Here is a 17500-nt window from a genome sequence, read left to right as displayed (position 1 = left end):
TTTGTTTGGTACATTTTGAACAGAAATATACTGCCTCAGTCCCCCCTCAAGTATATACCCACTTTGACTTGTTAAAATGTTTTTATTAATCATTATTTTGACGTCCCAAGCCTAGATAACTAAGGCACACATTGTCAGGATGGCCGAGCGGTCTAAGGCGCTTTAGGTCACAGTCTCCTCTGGAGGCGTGGGTTCGAATCCCACTTCTGACAGATTGTGCTTATGATGTTACAGGCGCCAGTGAGACCTGAGGGGTCATGTAATCATTCAATCCTCCTGAAGGATCCCATACTCCAAACATGACAGTAGCAACCAGGTCATTAAGAGTGCAATGGTTTTGAGTCAGATGGATGACTAATGTTTTGAATTCTGTCTAGTGGAAAGCATAAAAATGTAGTTTCACTAAGATTGCTGCCTATACTAGAGTTTGCACACCTCATTATTAAGAGGCCAGTACACGCAGTAAGAAGTCATTTTTAGACAGTCTTGAGCAGCAGAAAATCACTCCAAAGTTGTTTGTTCAAAATTGAATAAAGACTGCGATTTTCGGTATCACAGCTACACTGAAACCAGGCTAAGGGCCACTACAAACACACAGTAGCTCTATAACATACAACTAGGCTCCACCGAGATTTGAACTCGGATCACTGGATTCAAAGTCCAGAGTGCTAACCATTACACCATGGAACCAGTTTGAAGTACTAGCAGGAAGTTGGGAAACAGTTTCTGATTTGATATCAGCCCATGCTGTAAGTTGTAGGCGCATTTTCTTTTACAAAACTTAGCTAAATTCAAAGTGAGCACAAACGAGCAGACACAAACCAGGCATAGCAAGCTAATGCTGCACAGGCAAACAAGAAAATCAGTATGAAACTCAAAGGATTAATAAGCATGCAAGTTGTACACATAGGGAAAGTCACCCACCTTAACCTGATATTGTCATAAACTGCAGTGAACAACTGGTGTTGCCTACCATTCAACTTCCTCACCACTAAAACAAGTGATGCCATGGTCCTGCAGCAAGCATTCTACCTGTGGTTCCGTGGTAAAATAGCTAGCAGCCTGGACTTGTAATCCTGCAATCTGAGCTGAAATCTCAAAGGGACCTGACTTTGGGAGACATCAAGTATTGATATGACAGTACCAAACTATTGGAAAGGTGCCAATTGATTGTTGGCAATCAGACCAAGATGACAGTCTGTCGCAAGTAGTTTGATCACCCAGTTTTCTGTGAAAATGTTTTTATTAATCATTATTTTGGTGTCGCAAGCCTAGATAACTAAGAAACACATTGTCAGGATGGCCGAGCGGTCTAAGGCGCTGCGTTCAGGTCGCAGTCTCCCCTGGAGGCGTGGGTTCGAATCCCACTTCTGACAGATTGTGCTTTTCCCTGCAACTGTTGTCTGTAACATGATGTTGGGATAGAACACTTAGCATGTCAGGAGACAAAATGACAAGTAAATACCGTGCTCAGAGGACAGCTTCGGCATTCCATACTCTGTGTTCAGACAGAAGTAGGAAGTCCTAAGAAGTAGGCTGTCTCCAAATGCTGGACCACAGCTTTATGCCTATGTGGCTCTGAGCATGCAATTAACAATACTGTTCTTGGCAGTTGTTTACTGTTTTAGCTCAGCAAGTAAAGGTTTCTTTTTCACGGTATCGTATGTTTGGCTGTTCTTTCTTGATGCCTTCTATGTCCTATTCTCTGCCCTTTAACATCTATACATGATGATGGCATGTAAGAAAATGTTTCCCTACTCACTCTAGAAGGAATGCAGTGGTTCCATGGTGTAATGGTTAGCACTCTGGACTCTGAATCCAGCGATCCGAGTTCAAATCTCGGTGGGACCTGGTTTTGAAGTGGCATGGCAAGTCCAAGGCAGGCCAAGCAACAAGGATTATAAAATTCACGCAACTCTTGCAAGTAGTTAGATCACCCACTTCTCACAGCTACGTAGTGTTAATGTTTGTTTGGTACATTTTGAACAGAAATATACTGCCTCAATCACCCCCAGCCGTCCCCCCTCAAGTATATACCCACTTTGACTTGTTAAAATGTTTTTATTAATCATTATTTTGACGTCCCAAGCCTAGATAACTAAGGCACACATTGTCAGGATGGCCGAGCGGTCTAAGGCGCTTTAGGTCGCAGTCTCCTCTGGAGGCGTGGGTTCAAATCCCACTTCTGACAGATTGTGCTTATGATGTTACAGGCGCCAGTGAGACCTGAGGGGTCATGTAGTCATTCAATCCTCCTGAAGGATCCCATACTCCAAACATGACAGTAGCAACCAGGTCATTAAGAGTGCAATGGTTTTGAGTCAGATGGATGACTAATGTTTTGAATTCTGTCTAGTGGAAAGCATAAAAATGTAGTTTCACTAAGATTGCTGCCTATACTAGAGTTTGCACACCTCATTATTAAGAGGCCAGTACACGCAGTAAGAAGTCATTTTTAGACAGTCTTGAGCAGCAGAAAATCACTCCAAAGTTGTTTGTTCAAAATTGAATAAAGACTGCGATTTTCGGTATCACAGCTACACTGAAACCAGGCTAAGGGCCACTACAAACACACAGTAGCTCTATAACATACAACTAGGCTCCACCAAGATTTGAACTCGGATCACTGGATTCAAAGTCCAGAGTGCTAACCATTACACCATGGAACCAGTTTGAAGTACTAGCAGGAAGTTGGGAAACAGTTTCTGATTTGATATCAGCCCATGCTGTAAGTTGTAGGCGCATTTTCTTTTACAAAACTTAGCTAAATTCAAAGTGAGCACAAACGAGCAGACACAAACCAGGCATAGCAAGCTAATGCTGCACAGGCAAACAAGAAAATCAGTATGAAACTCAAAGGATTAATAAGCATGCAAGTTGTACACATAGGGAAAGTCACCCACCTTAACCTGATATTGTCATAAACTGCAGTGAACAACTGGTGTTGCCTACCATTCAACTTCCTCACCACTAAAACAAGTGATGCCATGGTCCTGCAGCAAGCATTCTACCTGTGGTTCCGTGGTAAAATAGCTAGCAGCCTGGACTTGTAATCCTGCAATCTGAGCTGAAATCTCAAAGGGACCTGACTTTGGGAGACATCAAGTATTGATATGACGGTACCAAACTATTGGAAAGGTGCCAATTGATTGTTGGCAATCAGACCAAGATGACAGTCTGTCGCAAGTAGTTTGATCACCCAGTTTTCTGTGAAAATGTTTTTATTAATCATTATTTTGGTGTCGCAAGCCTAGATAACTAAGAAACACATTGTCAGGATGGCCGAGCGGTCTAAGGCGCTGCGTTCAGGTCGCAGTCTCCCCTGGAGGCGTGGGTTCGAATCCCACTTCTGACAGATTGTGCTTTTCCCTGCAACTGTTGTCTGTAACATGATGTTGGGATAGAACACTTAGCATGTCAGGAGACAAAATGACAAGTAAATACCGTGCTCAGAGGACAGCTTCGGCATTCCATACTCTGTGTTCAGACAGAAGTAGGAAGTCCTAAGAAGTAGGCTGTCTCCAAATGCTGGACCACAGCTTTATGCCTATGTGGCTCTGAGCATGCAATTAACAATACTGTTCTTGGCAGTTGTTTACTGTTTTAGCTCAGCAAGTAAAGGTTTCTTTTTCACGGTATCGTATGTTTGGCTGTTCTTTCTTGATGCCTTCTATGTCCTATTCTCTGCCCTTTAACATCTATACATGATGATGGCATGTAAGAAAATGTTTCCCTACTCACTCTAGAAGGAATGCAGTGGTTCCATGGTGTAATGGTTAGCACTCTGGACTCTGAATCCAGCGATCCGAGTTCAAATCTCGGTGGGACCTGGTTTTGAAGTGGCATGGCAAGTCCAAGGCAGGCCAAGCAACAAGGATTATAAAATTCACGCAACTCTTGCAAGTAGTTAGATCACCCACTTCTCACAGCTACGTAGTGTTAATGTTTGTTTGGTACATTTTGAACAGAAATATACTGCCTCAATCACCCCCAGCCGTCCCCCCTCAAGTATATACCCACTTTGACTTGTTAAAATGTTTTTATTAATCATTATTTTGACGTCCCAAGCCTAGATAACTAAGGCACACATTGTCAGGATGGCCGAGCGGTCTAAGGCGCTTTAGGTCGCAGTCTCCTCTGGAGGCGTGGGTTCGAATCCCACTTCTGACAGATTGTGCTTATGATGTTACAGGCGCCAGTGAGACCTGAGGGGTCATGTAGTCATTCAATCCTCCTGAAGGATCCCATACTCCAAACATGACAGTAGCAACCAGGTCATTAAGAGTGCAATGGTTTTGAGTCAGATGGATGACTAATGTTTTGAATTCTGTCTAGTGGAAAGCATAAAAATGTAGTTTCACTAAGATTGCTGCCTATACTAGAGTTTGCACACCTCATTATTAAGAGGCCAGTACACGCAGTAAGAAGTCATTTTTAGACAGTCTTGAGCAGCAGAAAATCACTCCAAAGTTGTTTGTTCAAAATTGAATAAAGACTGCGATTTTCGGTATCACAGCTACACTGAAACCAGGCTAAGGGCCACTACAAACACACAGTAGCTCTATAACATACAACTAGGCTCCACCAAGATTTGAACTCGGATCACTGGATTCAAAGTCCAGAGTGCTAACCATTACACCATGGAACCAGTTTGAAGTACTAGCAGGAAGTTGGGAAACAGTTTCTGATTTGATATCAGCCCATGCTGTAAGTTGTAGGCGCATTTTCTTTTACAAAACTTAGCTAAATTCAAAGTGAGCACAAACGAGCAGACACAAACCAGGCATAGCAAGCTAATGCTGCACAGGCAAACAAGAAAATCAGTATGAAACTCAAAGGATTAATAAGCATGCAAGTTGTACACATAGGGAAAGTCACCCACCTTAACCTGATATTGTCATAAACTGCAGTGAACAACTGGTGTTGCCTACCATTCAACTTCCTCACCACTAAAACAAGTGATGCCATGGTCCTGCAGCAAGCATTCTACCTGTGGTTCCGTGGTAAAATAGCTAGCAGCCTGGACTTGTAATCCTGCAATCTGAGCTGAAATCTCAAAGGGACCTGACTTTGGGAGACATCAAGTATTGATATGACGGTACCAAACTATTGGAAAGGTGCCAATTGATTGTTGGCAATCAGACCAAGATGACAGTCTGTCGCAAGTAGTTTGATCACCCAGTTTTCTGTGAAAATGTTTTTATTAATCATTATTTTGGTGTCGCAAGCCTAGATAACTAAGAAACACATTGTCAGGATGGCCGAGCGGTCTAAGGCGCTGCGTTCAGGTCGCAGTCTCCCCTGGAGGCGTGGGTTCGAATCCCACTTCTGACAGATTGTGCTTTTCCCTGCAACTGTTGTCTGTAACATGATGTTGGGATAGAACACTTAGCATGTCAGGAGACAAAATGACAAGTAAATACCGTGCTCAGAGGACAGCTTCGGCATTCCATACTCTGTGTTCAGACAGAAGTAGGAAGTCCTAAGAAGTAGGCTGTCTCCAAATGCTGGACCACAGCTTTATGCCTATGTGGCTCTGAGCATGCAATTAACAATACTGTTCTTGGCAGTTGTTTACTGTTTTAGCTCAGCAAGTAAAGGTTTCTTTTTCACGGTATCGTATGTTTGGCTGTTCTTTCTTGATGCCTTCTATGTCCTATTCTCTGCCCTTTAACATCTATACATGATGATGGCATGTAAGAAAATGTTTCCCTACTCACTCTAGAAGGAATGCAGTGGTTCCATGGTGTAATGGTTAGCACTCTGGACTCTGAATCCAGCGATCCGAGTTCAAATCTCGGTGGGACCTGGTTTTGAAGTGGCATGGCAAGTCCAAGGCAGGCCAAGCAACAAGGATTATAAAATTCACGCAACTCTTGCAAGTAGTTAGATCACCCACTTCTCACAGCTACGTAGTGTTAATGTTTGTTTGGTACATTTTGAACAGAAATATACTGCCTCAATCACCCCCAGCCGTCCCCCCTCAAGTATATACCCACTTTGACTTGTTAAAATGTTTTTATTAATCATTATTTTGACGTCCCAAGCCTAGATAACTAAGGCACACATTGTCAGGATGGCCGAGCGGTCTAAGGCGCTTTAGGTCGCAGTCTCCTCTGGAGGCGTGGGTTCGAATCCCACTTCTGACAGATTGTGCTTATGATGTTACAGGCGCCAGTGAGACCTGAGGGGTCATGTAGTCATTCAATCCTCCTGAAGGATCCCATACTCCAAACATGACAGTAGCAACCAGGTCATTAAGAGTGCAATGGTTTTGAGTCAGATGGATGACTAATGTTTTGAATTCTGTCTAGTGGAAAGCATAAAAATGTAGTTTCACTAAGATTGCTGCCTATACTAGAGTTTGCACACCTCATTATTAAGAGGCCAGTACACGCAGTAAGAAGTCATTTTTAGACAGTCTTGAGCAGCAGAAAATCACTCCAAAGTTGTTTGTTCAAAATTGAATAAAGACTGCGATTTTCGGTATCACAGCTACACTGAAACCAGGCTAAGGGCCACTACAAACACACAGTAGCTCTATAACATACAACTAGGCTCCACCGAGATTTGAACTCGGATCACTGGATTCAAAGTCCAGAGTGCTAACCATTACACCATGGAACCAGTTTGAAGTACTAGCAGGAAGTTGGGAAACAGTTTCTGATTTGATATCAGCCCATGCTGTAAGTTGTAGGCGCATTTTCTTTTACAAAACTTAGCTAAATTCAAAGTGAGCACAAACGAGCAGACACAAACCAGGCATAGCAAGCTAATGCTGCACAGGCAAACAAGAAAATCAGTATGAAACTCAAAGGATTAATAAGCATGCAAGTTGTACACATAGGGAAAGTCACCCACCTTAACCTGATATTGTCATAAACTGCAGTGAACAACTGGTGTTGCCTACCATTCAACTTCCTCACCACTAAAACAAGTGATGCCATGGTCCTGCAGCAAGCATTCTACCTGTGGTTCCGTGGTAAAATAGCTAGCAGCCTGGACTTGTAATCCTGCAATCTGAGCTGAAATCTCAAAGGGACCTGACTTTGGGAGACATCAAGTATTGATATGACGGTACCAAACTATTGGAAAGGTGCCAATTGATTGTTGGCAATCAGACCAAGATGACAGTCTGTCGCAAGTAGTTTGATCACCCAGTTTTCTGTGAAAATGTTTTTATTAATCATTATTTTGGTGTCGCAAGCCTAGATAACTAAGAAACACATTGTCAGGATGGCCGAGCGGTCTAAGGCGCTGCGTTCAGGTCGCAGTCTCCCCTGGAGGCGTGGGTTCGAATCCCACTTCTGACAGATTGTGCTTTTCCCTGCAACTGTTGTCTGTAACATGATGTTGGGATAGAACACTTAGCATGTCAGGAGACAAAATGACAAGTAAATACCGTGCTCAGAGGACAGCTTCGGCATTCCATACTCTGTGTTCAGACAGAAGTAGGAAGTCCTAAGAAGTAGGCTGTCTCCAAATGCTGGACCACAGCTTTATGCCTATGTGGCTCTGAGCATGCAATTAACAATACTGTTCTTGGCAGTTGTTTACTGTTTTAGCTCAGCAAGTAAAGGTTTCTTTTTCACGGTATCGTATGTTTGGCTGTTCTTTCTTGATGCCTTCTATGTCCTATTCTCTGCCCTTTAACATCTATACATGATGATGGCATGTAAGAAAATGTTTCCCTACTCACTCTAGAAGGAATGCAGTGGTTCCATGGTGTAATGGTTAGCACTCTGGACTCTGAATCCAGCGAACTGAGTTCAAATCTCGGTGGGACCTGGTTTTGAAGTGGCATGGCAAGTCCAAGGCAGGCCAAGCAACAAGGATTATAAAATTCACGCAACTCTTGCAAGTAGTTAGATCACCCACTTCTCACAGCTACGTAGTGTTAATGTTTGTTTGGTACATTTTGAACAGAAATATACTGCCTCAATCACCCCCAGCCGTCCCCCCTCAAGTATATACCCACTTTGACTTGTTAAAATGTTTTTATTAATCATTATTTTGACGTCCCAAGCCTAGATAACTAAGGCACACATTGTCAGGATGGCCGAGCGGTCTAAGGCGCTTTAGGTCGCAGTCTCCTCTGGAGGCGTGGGTTCGAATCCCACTTCTGACAGATTGTGCTTATGATGTTACAGGCGCCAGTGAGACCTGAGGGGTCATGTAGTCATTCAATCCTCCTGAAGGATCCCATACTCCAAACATGACAGTAGCAACCAGGTCATTAAGAGTGCAATGGTTTTGAGTCAGATGGATGACTAATGTTTTGAATTCTGTCTAGTGGAAAGCATAAAAATGTAGTTTCACTAAGATTGCTGCCTATACTAGAGTTTGCACACCTCATTATTAAGAGGCCAGTACACGCAGTAAGAAGTCATTTTTAGACAGTCTTGAGCAGCAGAAAATCACTCCAAAGTTGTTTGTTCAAAATTGAATAAAGACTGCGATTTTCGGTATCACAGCTACACTGAAACCAGGCTAAGGGCCACTACAAACACACAGTAGCTCTATAACATACAACTAGGCTCCACCGAGATTTGAACTCAGATCACTGGATTCAAAGTCCAGAGTGCTAACCATTACACCATGGAACCAGTTTGAAGTACTAGCAGGAAGTTGGGAAACAGTTTCTGATTTGATATCAGCCCATGCTGTAAGTTGTAGGCGCATTTTCTTTTACAAAACTTAGCTAAATTCAAAGTGAGCACAAACGAGCAGACACAAACCAGGCATAGCAAGCTAATGCTGCACAGGCAAACAAGAAAATCAGTATGAAACTCAAAGGATTAATAAGCATGCAAGTTGTACACATAGGGAAAGTCACCCACCTTAACCTGATATTGTCATAAACTGCAGTGAACAACTGGTGTTGCCTACCATTCAACTTCCTCACCACTAAAACAAGTGATGCCATGGTCCTGCAGCAAGCATTCTACCTGTGGTTCCGTGGTAAAATAGCTAGCAGCCTGGACTTGTAATCCTGCAATCTGAGCTGAAATCTCAAAGGGACCTGACTTTGGGAGACATCAAGTATTGATATGACGGTACCAAACTATTGGAAAGGTGCCAATTGATTGTTGGCAATCAGACCAAGATGACAGTCTGTCGCAAGTAGTTTGATCACCCAGTTTTCTGTGAAAATGTTTTTATTAATCATTATTTTGGTGTCGCAAGCCTAGATAACTAAGAAACACATTGTCAGGATGGCCGAGCGGTCTAAGGCGCTGCGTTCAAGCTGGGGAACAATCGTCCGTCAAAGAGGGGGAAGAAGGGGGGGAAAGGGGGAAGAAGGAAAAAAAGGGAGAAAAAGAGGAAAGAAGGGAAAAATTGCGCATTTATAAGGCATTTCGGGCCGCCTGGTCGCAATTTGCAAACTTTTGATGCGTTCAAGTGCTTTTGACACACCGCGGCCGGGATTCGAACCCACGAACCTTGGAGGGGAGTCGCTCCGTGACGCACATTGCCTTATTTGGACATTACCTCCTCCGGAGATGGGGGTGTTCCCCAGCTTGGGCGCTGACAGGGCCCCCACAGCAGAAACATGCTGTTGATGTGCTGCACAACACTGTAATAAAAACTGTAACAACTGAACTGTTGCCTTGTAATCTTTTCCTGTGTAAAAAAATAAAATAAAAAACATACCATGTTACTGTCATTGAATGTTATCATTATCATCATTAAAAACACTTTTACCTCTTGTGTACACCAGCTTTGTTTGTTCATGGAAAGAAGAAACAACAAGAGATTTAAATAGATTAGAAGATTTAATTAGGACAGACTACAAAAAGTGCAACAAATATAATAAATAATCAAAAGAAAAATAACTATTTACAGTAAACATTATCCATACTTAAATAAACAACATTTAAGTAACACCTAACCTAAACTTTACAATACAATTGTGAATTAGCACTATCAAATATTTACAATAAATATAACTTTTCTTTTTCAAACATAGAAATATTGAGTTATCACACAACTATAACTAACTATTCACAGTAAACAGGATAATATATTAATACTTCAACAAAGAATATTTCAAACTATTTACAATTTAACTATTATTTACAAAAAAATATTTATTTACAATATATACATATATACATATCATTTAGAGAATTTTTTTCTCATTTCCTCCAACCACTGCTGTTTAGTCAGAGTGTCAAATGCAGGGCAATACACTCTGCCACGGTACTGGCTGTGTCCAGTCTCAGCCGTGCGGAACTGGCCACACCTTTTACACGTATTTGCCTCTACTGTTCTTCTGTAGGGCCTTTTTGGTGCAGGTCCAGCCTCTGCTGTGGTGTTGGGATCAGCTGTTTGTGGGCTGGTGCCCTGAACTGGCGCAGGGAGGACTACTGGTAACAGAATTAGTCCTGTTGCCGTGGCGGTCTGAGGTGCTGGGGGTGGGACGACCAAAAGCCTCTTTACTGGCCCCTTTGGCATGATGGGGCGTGGAGGCAGGCTAGAGGCTGTCGGCCTTTGTTTCGCTTGACCTGCTGTGCTCTCCGGCAGCAGGTACTGGTGCTCCTCTCGAGCTGACCTGGGCTCAGCAGGGAGTTGTCTTGCCTCCTGAAGAGGCTCCTCAGACTCAGGGAGGGCTGGAGGCAACGCAGTACCCTGAAGAAGGACAGAGAGCTCCTGCTTCTTCTGCCTGCTGTTGTGCCACTGGATGAGGGTATTCTGGTTCACCTCTACCAGCTGAATCTCGGAACCCTGCATCACCACAGAGTTGCCCACAACAAGCTGCCGGATCTTACGGTAGTCCCTTAGAATTAAGGACCACCTGGAGTCAGCCCCCTTGCCTTTCCTCACTGGGCTTGGGTAGATGTCGCAGAGTCTGATAAAAATGTTCTCCACCAACCGACAGCAGTCAGGCCACTGGGCAGGTGCACTACTTGCACCTAATATGCAACGGGTGGTGCTCTCCACACCAGGAGTTCTTGAGGGCTTCTTCGGTGTCCTGAACCGTCCACTCAAAAGTCTATCCTGGTGTCGTGCTGCATATATCACCCGCTGCTTGTCACCGTCATCCAGCTTCTCCCACAGTGCTGTGATCGCCCCTGCCTGCTGGTTGGTGAGACAGAGAGAGGTCTGCTCCCGAAGCTTCACCAGGTACTCAGCCAGTCTGTCCACGTGCTGGTACCCCGGAACATTCTGGTCATCAACAGCCTGTGCAAATAAGAAAATAGCAAATCTTACAAACTTCATCCATCATCCAGAGTTGGGCTCATATCTATACTAACTGATCAGACAGACACTTACCACATCTTCATCTTCAGCCTGCATATCCACTCCAGCCTCAGCGGACGAAGTAGAGGGCAGGATGGATGCGCCGGAGGTCAAGGGAGACATCCCAGGAGAAAGGGCCGATGTTCCAGGAGCCAGGGCTGATATTCCAGGAGGTTGGGCTGCAGGAAATTATAAGAAAAAGCACAACAAGATTATTTTGTGTAGATATTACGGATATTACAATTGCAATATGATTCATGATTCATCATTTTAATGCTGTTTTCTCACATTCTTTAATCAAATATTGCAGTTTCTGCTATTTGGATATTGCACTCGCTCATATTGAAATTTCGCTAGTATTTTGAATAGCTGTCCAACCATACCAATAGCCATGGTGGATGTGCCGGGAGCCGGGCCAGATGTGGTGATCGCCAGGGCGGAGACGGTGGATGCCAGACTGGATGAGGGACCAGGAATGACAGAGACTGCAACCTGAGGGACCTCCAGGTCAGCCACTGTGGGGTCATCTGGGATGTCAGCGAAACCCTCATCCGTCTCCACATCATCCCCATGCTGCTCAATCATGTCAGCAGTCTCCTCTGAGTCAGGGTGCATATCCTGCAGTGCCTGACCGGTCTGCCGGAACAGGTACTGCAGCCCTATGAGCTCTCCTGAAATAATTGTAAAAGTAAAGTGAATCATTTTTCAGTGTTAATAAAGGATTTTAAAGCCGAGTTAAATACCACTGTGTTCACAAATGCTTACCAGTGTAGCGTGAGGGTGCACAGAACTCTGGTGCCACCTTCTTGCCAAACAGCTTCTCGTAGTGCTTGTTCACGCAGTGAAGCAGGTCACCCGAGTAGCTGCGTAAAGGTGACGGTCCAGTAGACAGGGCAGCACTACCACGGTCCTGGTTCCACCTATGGAGTCCCTCCAGCAGGTATGCCTGAAAATTCAGGCTGTTGGCACTGGTACCTAGAAGGACATTATCAAATATTAAATTATTATATATTCTTGGATTATACAGCACATGAACCAACATGTCTGAAAGACACAAACCTGGTATGAAGCGGTTCAGGTGGAGATGAAAAGACTCCAAGGATGTGGAGCCTCTGGCACATCTGTAAGTGGGTAGCCGCAGACCTCCCTTTGTGAGCTCCCCTGTTTTGGTGTATAAAGCAACACCTGGCAGGTCCTGGATGCACTTGATGTGCTTTTTCTGGACCTGCCAGATGTGCTCCATCCTCTGCCGGTCAAACAGTGGAACACCAAGGGAGTCGTTCCCACTGGTCCCCATCAGCCCCTTCAGCAGCTCCTCCAGCAGCTTCGTGGTCGTCTCCTCACCACGGGTCCTCCTCCGGCAGTGGAGAGCCAGCTCCTGCCTGGACAGGTGTCTGCTGATGTCACCATCCGTTAGACACGGCAGGCCCTGTGACTGAAGCTGCTGTCTTTTTGCTTCACGCAACAGAGCCAAATCAGCTGCGTCCCACTCAAATACGCACGCCGATACGCGCGACATGAAGGCTGGGTACAGCTGATGAGCGTCTGTCGCGCATCCCAGGGCAAGACGGCGCATGAAGTGCCAGATATCCAGCCTTACGATCAGGTCCGGCCACCCGCTGAATCTGGCCTTCAACTTTGTCTCCGCCCCCTCGGCACAGCAGCCACAGTCCACATACAGCATGACAGGGGGATCCACACCTGCCTGCCGGTATCTTCTGACCAGATCCGCTGCCATCATGTCCAGGCCAGCTCCCTCCTGAGCGGTCAGCACACTTATGAGTATCTGACCATACTCATTTCCCACGGAGGTGAGCCAGAGTGCTGTGCCCTTGGCTGTTCCGGCCAGCTTCTTGGTGATCTGAAGCACACAAAATGTATAGGGCCTCCGTGAACATTATTCAGAAATACTGAAAAACAGGCATGCATGTTCATAAAACATGTATACATACTGTATATACATAAAGTTGGTATTAGTACACACAATTTCAAGTATAATTATGCAATCACATTATATGATAAGCTGGTGTACACTGTTATAGATAGTGCATTCATAATTAACAAAATATGTGGCCTATTTTTTGAAGCAAAGAATATTGTTTCACCTTTTTGGTGGAATCCATCTTGAGTATGGTGCCATAGATGGATGTAATTCTGGCCTTGATGTCCTCCAGCCTCGTCAAAATGTCCTGGCTGTAAACGGACAGGAGCCACTTATAGCTCGGCACCACAGCGGGCTCTGGAGGCTCAGGGAATGCCATGGGCAGCAGTCCGGGCCGCTGGAGGAAGTCCACACACTCTGTGGTGTACCTCGCCACGCGGTGAAGCCATTCCTCCGTGTGGTTCTCCCTCAGCTGCTTCAAGACCCGTGTGGGGCTGTTCCCCAGGCCTCTCTCCCGCAGAAATCGGATCACCCGGATGTCACACGCAAACCTGGGTCACAGACAGACATGTCAGTAAAAATGTTTACATTATTCTATTTGACAAGGCAAGAGACACAGGAGGTATTACTCACTTTTGTGTCAGGATGACCCGAAACTCCGACCTGTGTGCCAAGTCCAGTTGTTTTAGGACAGTCTGACTCCACGACACATGGTTGGCTCTACATTTGGTGCAGGTTAGAGTCTCTGTCACCATGTTGTAGATCCTGTCCACGTCCAGGACCCGCCGTGCCCTCTTGTGCAGCCCCGCTCCTGTCAGTTGATGCCCTCCACACGCAGGGTTGGGACAGGCCACTTTCACCTTCCACAATTTGTAGGGCATCCAGACAAGAAGTGGGTGGGCGAAAAAGCGGTCGGGAGCAGGAGCCTGGTGGTACAGCTGACTTGGCTGTGGTGGATAGTACCAGAGCTTCAGGTTGTTTTGAAGCTCTAGTTTTCCCCTGGGCCCCACCTTCAGAACATACTTCTCAATCCATTTGTGGTCTTCAGGTGGCAAACCCTCTGACCACAAACGGGGCAGCTGAGGTGATGTCTCTGTCCTGGGTTGCGCAGCCTTAGTGATAACAAAAACACAATGCATAAACACACTTAATACTGGTAGAAGACTGATTATGCTCTACGCAGAATGATATTAAATGTTATGTTACTTACTGTGACGGTGGCACACGCTGCTGTGGTGCTGAGGACAGGCACTGGACCCGGAGCAACTGTCACAGGGTCTGGAGCCTGTAAAGGCGTGGAAAGGAAGTTGTTATTTCATATAGCCGCTCTACATGAAACACTATTATTTAGCTTTCAGATGTCATTTCTGATTTGAGTGTTGTTTTTTAATACTCCTAATAATCTTGAGAAAAATATGGCCAGAAATATATATACTTTTAACTGTGTTTGACTGGAGAGTTATATCGTTACTTACTGAGACAGCAATGCTGGCTGAGGAACTGGTGCTTGCTTCTGTGGGGCTGGTGACTTGGGTCTGTAAAGAATTCAATCTAAGTAACTTGTACAAATAAACTTAAATTTGAACAGTGTCAATGTGATCTCCATTTACCTCTGTTGCTTTTCTGGCTCTGCTCAGATTTGGCTTTGCAGCAGCAACATGAGCGCCACCAAATCTTGGCTTAGTAAACTGAAAGGAAATAAAGCAGAGGTCGGTGTCATGAGAGGACTTTGTTGTCTAACTATCATTTAGTGAAGAAAATATTCATCGTCAAGTTATGAGTGTCACAAATACCATTGACAAATTCAATAATGGTCGCTGTTTATGGCCGGCTGTCGCTTGTCCCACGGCTGCACCCTGCTGTCCTACTGCTGCAGTCTGTGGCCCCACGGTGCCCTGGACAGGACCTGCTGCTGCTGCTGCTGTAGTACTGTGTGGCCCCACAGTGCCCTGGACAGGACCTGCTGCTGCTGCTGCTGCTGCTGCTGCAGTCTGTGGCCCCACGGTGCCCTGGACAGGACCTGCTGCTGCTGCTGTAGTACTGTGTGGCCCCACAGTGCCCTGGACAGGACCTGCTGCTGCTGCTGCTGTAGTACTGTGTGGCCCCACAGTGCCCTGGACAGGACCTGCTGTTGCTGCTGCTGCTGCAGTCTGTGGCTGCATGGCAGAGTAATCACAAAAATCACAAATTACACACATACACATACTAATACACACACACACACACAACTTGAGTATTAAATTGACCCGTGTTACCTTCTGCGTGTGAAATTTACACACACACTGCCTCTCTTGACCGAACAAAGACCTCTGTCCTGGTCTCTGCATTGGACATTTCTCGATCTAAAAATAACAGTTGCACATTTGATTGAATAAACCACAGATTAAATCACTGACTTTCATTTGTGTAGTGAATACAATATACTGTTCAGTGAATATACTGAATATACTCATACCGTCTGATAGAGGGCATACCACTTCTTCTGCCTGGGAGCTGGCCTGTTTCCTTCACCTGCAGGCCAGGTCCCAGTGCTGGCAAACTTCCTCAGGCGGGACATCCACTCTGAGTCCGCCATCGCCTTGTGGGAAGATTTTGCCTTTGGTGACACATTTTTAATGAATGAAAACAACGTGAATACTGGAACATGAAAGCTTGACCGTGACAACCAAAGCCAACTAGGCTTTGATTGCATCAGTGTTTGTAACTCAGCTGTAGAATTAACCTGATTTATATTATAAATACATATTCTTATAGCATGTTGCGGGAAATATCATGAATTAGAAAGTTAATGCCTTCTCAGTTTGAATAACCTTATTAAAACAGAATGAAGTTTGAACGAGTCAGCTTCTCAGAAGTGCGAAAAACCGCACGACACTGCGAGTTCAGGTTCCCACTAGGACCACCCCACCCCCACCCTGACAATGCACTTCCCTTGGCAAACAATGCATGACTTTGATCGTGTAAGGGATACATGTAACACTAAATGGACACAGTTAAAGTATACCTCCCGCGATAAAAACGAGTGTTTATCGCATGAAAAACACTAGCACTAGTCTTGTGAATGGGCTTAAGAGGCAAATTCAAGTTAGCAAAGCTAACGTTTAAAAGTGGTGATAAAAGCACGTATTCGTATTCGACAACCCGAAAATACATTTGTTTATATATGTGAATTTAAAGGATTTGGTTGAAATATTCTGCTTCAAAGTCATGTATAAACTTACGTTATCCAAAAGCCCCATTCATTCATTCATTCATTCATTCATTCATCGGTAACACGAACGTCAGCAAACGCGACAAAAAGCTAAATGTCGGTCATATAATTTAACACAACAGGTGAAATTACTTTTTTATATAAAGTTTGATCGTGTACAGCAGTGTAATAAATGTGTAAATACTCGCCATTTCACTCGTTGTCCGACTTCTGTTGTCACTGTCGATGTCGCTCGCTTCAAAACTCCCGCAAGTATTCTCGCCGTTCTCGCCTTCGCTCGGCTTTTGCTCGGCTCCGTCCAACATTTCTCCGTCGTGATTGGTCAAATGTTGGAGCTGGGCGAAGGTGATTGGTGGGAGAATGTTGGACCCGTGGATTTGATTGGCCGTCATCCTCCAACATTGTGAAATGTTGGACGGACTCTCCGGCGGCTGCTGGCGTTCAGGTCGCAGTCTCCCCTGGAGGCGTGGGTTCGAATCCCACTTCTGACAGATTGTGCTTTTCCCTGCAACTGTTGTCTGTAACATGATGTTGGGATAGAACACTTAGCATGTCAGGAGACAAAATGACAAGTAAATACCGTGCTCAGAGGACAGCTTCGGCATTCCATACTCTGTGTTCAGACAGAAGTAGGAAGTCCTAAGAAGTAGGCTGTCTCCAAATGCTGGACCACAGCTTTATGCCTATGTGGCTCTGAGCATGCAATTAACAATACTGTTCTTGGCAGTTGTTTACTGTTTTAGCTCAGCAAGTAAAGGTTTCTTTTTCACGGTATCGTATGTTTGGCTGTTCTTTCTTGATGCCTTCTATGTCCTATTCTCTGCCCTTTAACATCTATACATGATGATGGCATGTAAGAAAATGTTTCCCTACTCACTCTAGAAGGAATGCAGTGGTTCCATGGTGTAATGGTTAGCACTCTGGACTCTGAATCCAGCGATCCGAGTTCAAATCTCGGTGGGACCTGGTTTTGAAGTGGCATGGCAAGTCCAAGGCAGGCCAAGCAACAAGGATTATAAAATTCACGCAACTCTTGCAAGTAGTTAGATCACCCACTTCTCACAGCTACGTAGTGTTAATGTTTGTTTGGTACATTTTGAACAGAAATATACTGCCTCAATCACCCCCAGCCGTCCCCCCTCAAGTATATACCCACTTTGACT

General features: G+C 44.8%; 14 non-coding genes across 14 annotated transcripts; 9 read left to right on the top strand and 5 right to left on the bottom strand.

The window, feature by feature from the left end:
* Positions 1 to 618: 618 nt before the first annotated feature.
* trnaq-uug (transfer RNA glutamine (anticodon UUG)) lies at positions 619 to 690 on the bottom strand. The gene has a single exon. It is a non-coding gene; the product is annotated as a tRNA-Gln (tRNA).
* Positions 691 to 1293: 603 nt separating this feature from the next.
* On the top strand, positions 1294 to 1376 carry trnal-cag (transfer RNA leucine (anticodon CAG)). Its single transcript has one exon. It is a non-coding gene; the product is annotated as a tRNA-Leu (tRNA).
* A 403-nt stretch (positions 1377 to 1779) lies between these two features.
* Positions 1780 to 1851, top strand: trnaq-cug (transfer RNA glutamine (anticodon CUG)). Its single transcript has one exon. It is a non-coding gene; the product is annotated as a tRNA-Gln (tRNA).
* Positions 1852 to 2597: 746 nt separating this feature from the next.
* Positions 2598 to 2669, bottom strand: trnaq-uug (transfer RNA glutamine (anticodon UUG)). Its single transcript has one exon. It is a non-coding gene; the product is annotated as a tRNA-Gln (tRNA).
* Positions 2670 to 3272: 603 nt separating this feature from the next.
* Positions 3273 to 3355, top strand: trnal-cag (transfer RNA leucine (anticodon CAG)). Its single transcript has one exon. It is a non-coding gene; the product is annotated as a tRNA-Leu (tRNA).
* A 403-nt stretch (positions 3356 to 3758) lies between these two features.
* trnaq-cug (transfer RNA glutamine (anticodon CUG)) lies at positions 3759 to 3830 on the top strand. The gene has a single exon. It is a non-coding gene; the product is annotated as a tRNA-Gln (tRNA).
* Positions 3831 to 4576: 746 nt separating this feature from the next.
* On the bottom strand, positions 4577 to 4648 carry trnaq-uug (transfer RNA glutamine (anticodon UUG)). Its single transcript has one exon. It is a non-coding gene; the product is annotated as a tRNA-Gln (tRNA).
* Positions 4649 to 5251: 603 nt separating this feature from the next.
* On the top strand, positions 5252 to 5334 carry trnal-cag (transfer RNA leucine (anticodon CAG)). Its single transcript has one exon. It is a non-coding gene; the product is annotated as a tRNA-Leu (tRNA).
* A 403-nt stretch (positions 5335 to 5737) lies between these two features.
* Positions 5738 to 5809, top strand: trnaq-cug (transfer RNA glutamine (anticodon CUG)). The gene has a single exon. It is a non-coding gene; the product is annotated as a tRNA-Gln (tRNA).
* Positions 5810 to 6555: 746 nt separating this feature from the next.
* On the bottom strand, positions 6556 to 6627 carry trnaq-uug (transfer RNA glutamine (anticodon UUG)). The gene has a single exon. It is a non-coding gene; the product is annotated as a tRNA-Gln (tRNA).
* A 603-nt stretch (positions 6628 to 7230) lies between these two features.
* Positions 7231 to 7313, top strand: trnal-cag (transfer RNA leucine (anticodon CAG)). The gene has a single exon. It is a non-coding gene; the product is annotated as a tRNA-Leu (tRNA).
* A 403-nt stretch (positions 7314 to 7716) lies between these two features.
* On the top strand, positions 7717 to 7788 carry trnaq-cug (transfer RNA glutamine (anticodon CUG)). The gene has a single exon. It is a non-coding gene; the product is annotated as a tRNA-Gln (tRNA).
* A 746-nt stretch (positions 7789 to 8534) lies between these two features.
* trnaq-uug (transfer RNA glutamine (anticodon UUG)) lies at positions 8535 to 8606 on the bottom strand. Its single transcript has one exon. It is a non-coding gene; the product is annotated as a tRNA-Gln (tRNA).
* Positions 8607 to 17231: 8625 nt separating this feature from the next.
* On the top strand, positions 17232 to 17303 carry trnaq-cug (transfer RNA glutamine (anticodon CUG)). Its single transcript has one exon. It is a non-coding gene; the product is annotated as a tRNA-Gln (tRNA).
* The last annotated feature ends 197 nt before the right edge of the window (positions 17304 to 17500 follow it).

This window comes from Semicossyphus pulcher, unplaced genomic scaffold (genome assembly GCF_022749685.1).
Source record: "Semicossyphus pulcher isolate SPU_LCO1_2020_fin unplaced genomic scaffold, fSemPul1.0.p SCAF_20, whole genome shotgun sequence".
NCBI lineage: Eukaryota > Metazoa > Chordata > Actinopteri > Labriformes > Labridae > Semicossyphus > Semicossyphus pulcher.
Note: the sequence above shows the minus strand (reverse complement) of the source record. Positions and strands in the feature narration are given on the sequence as shown.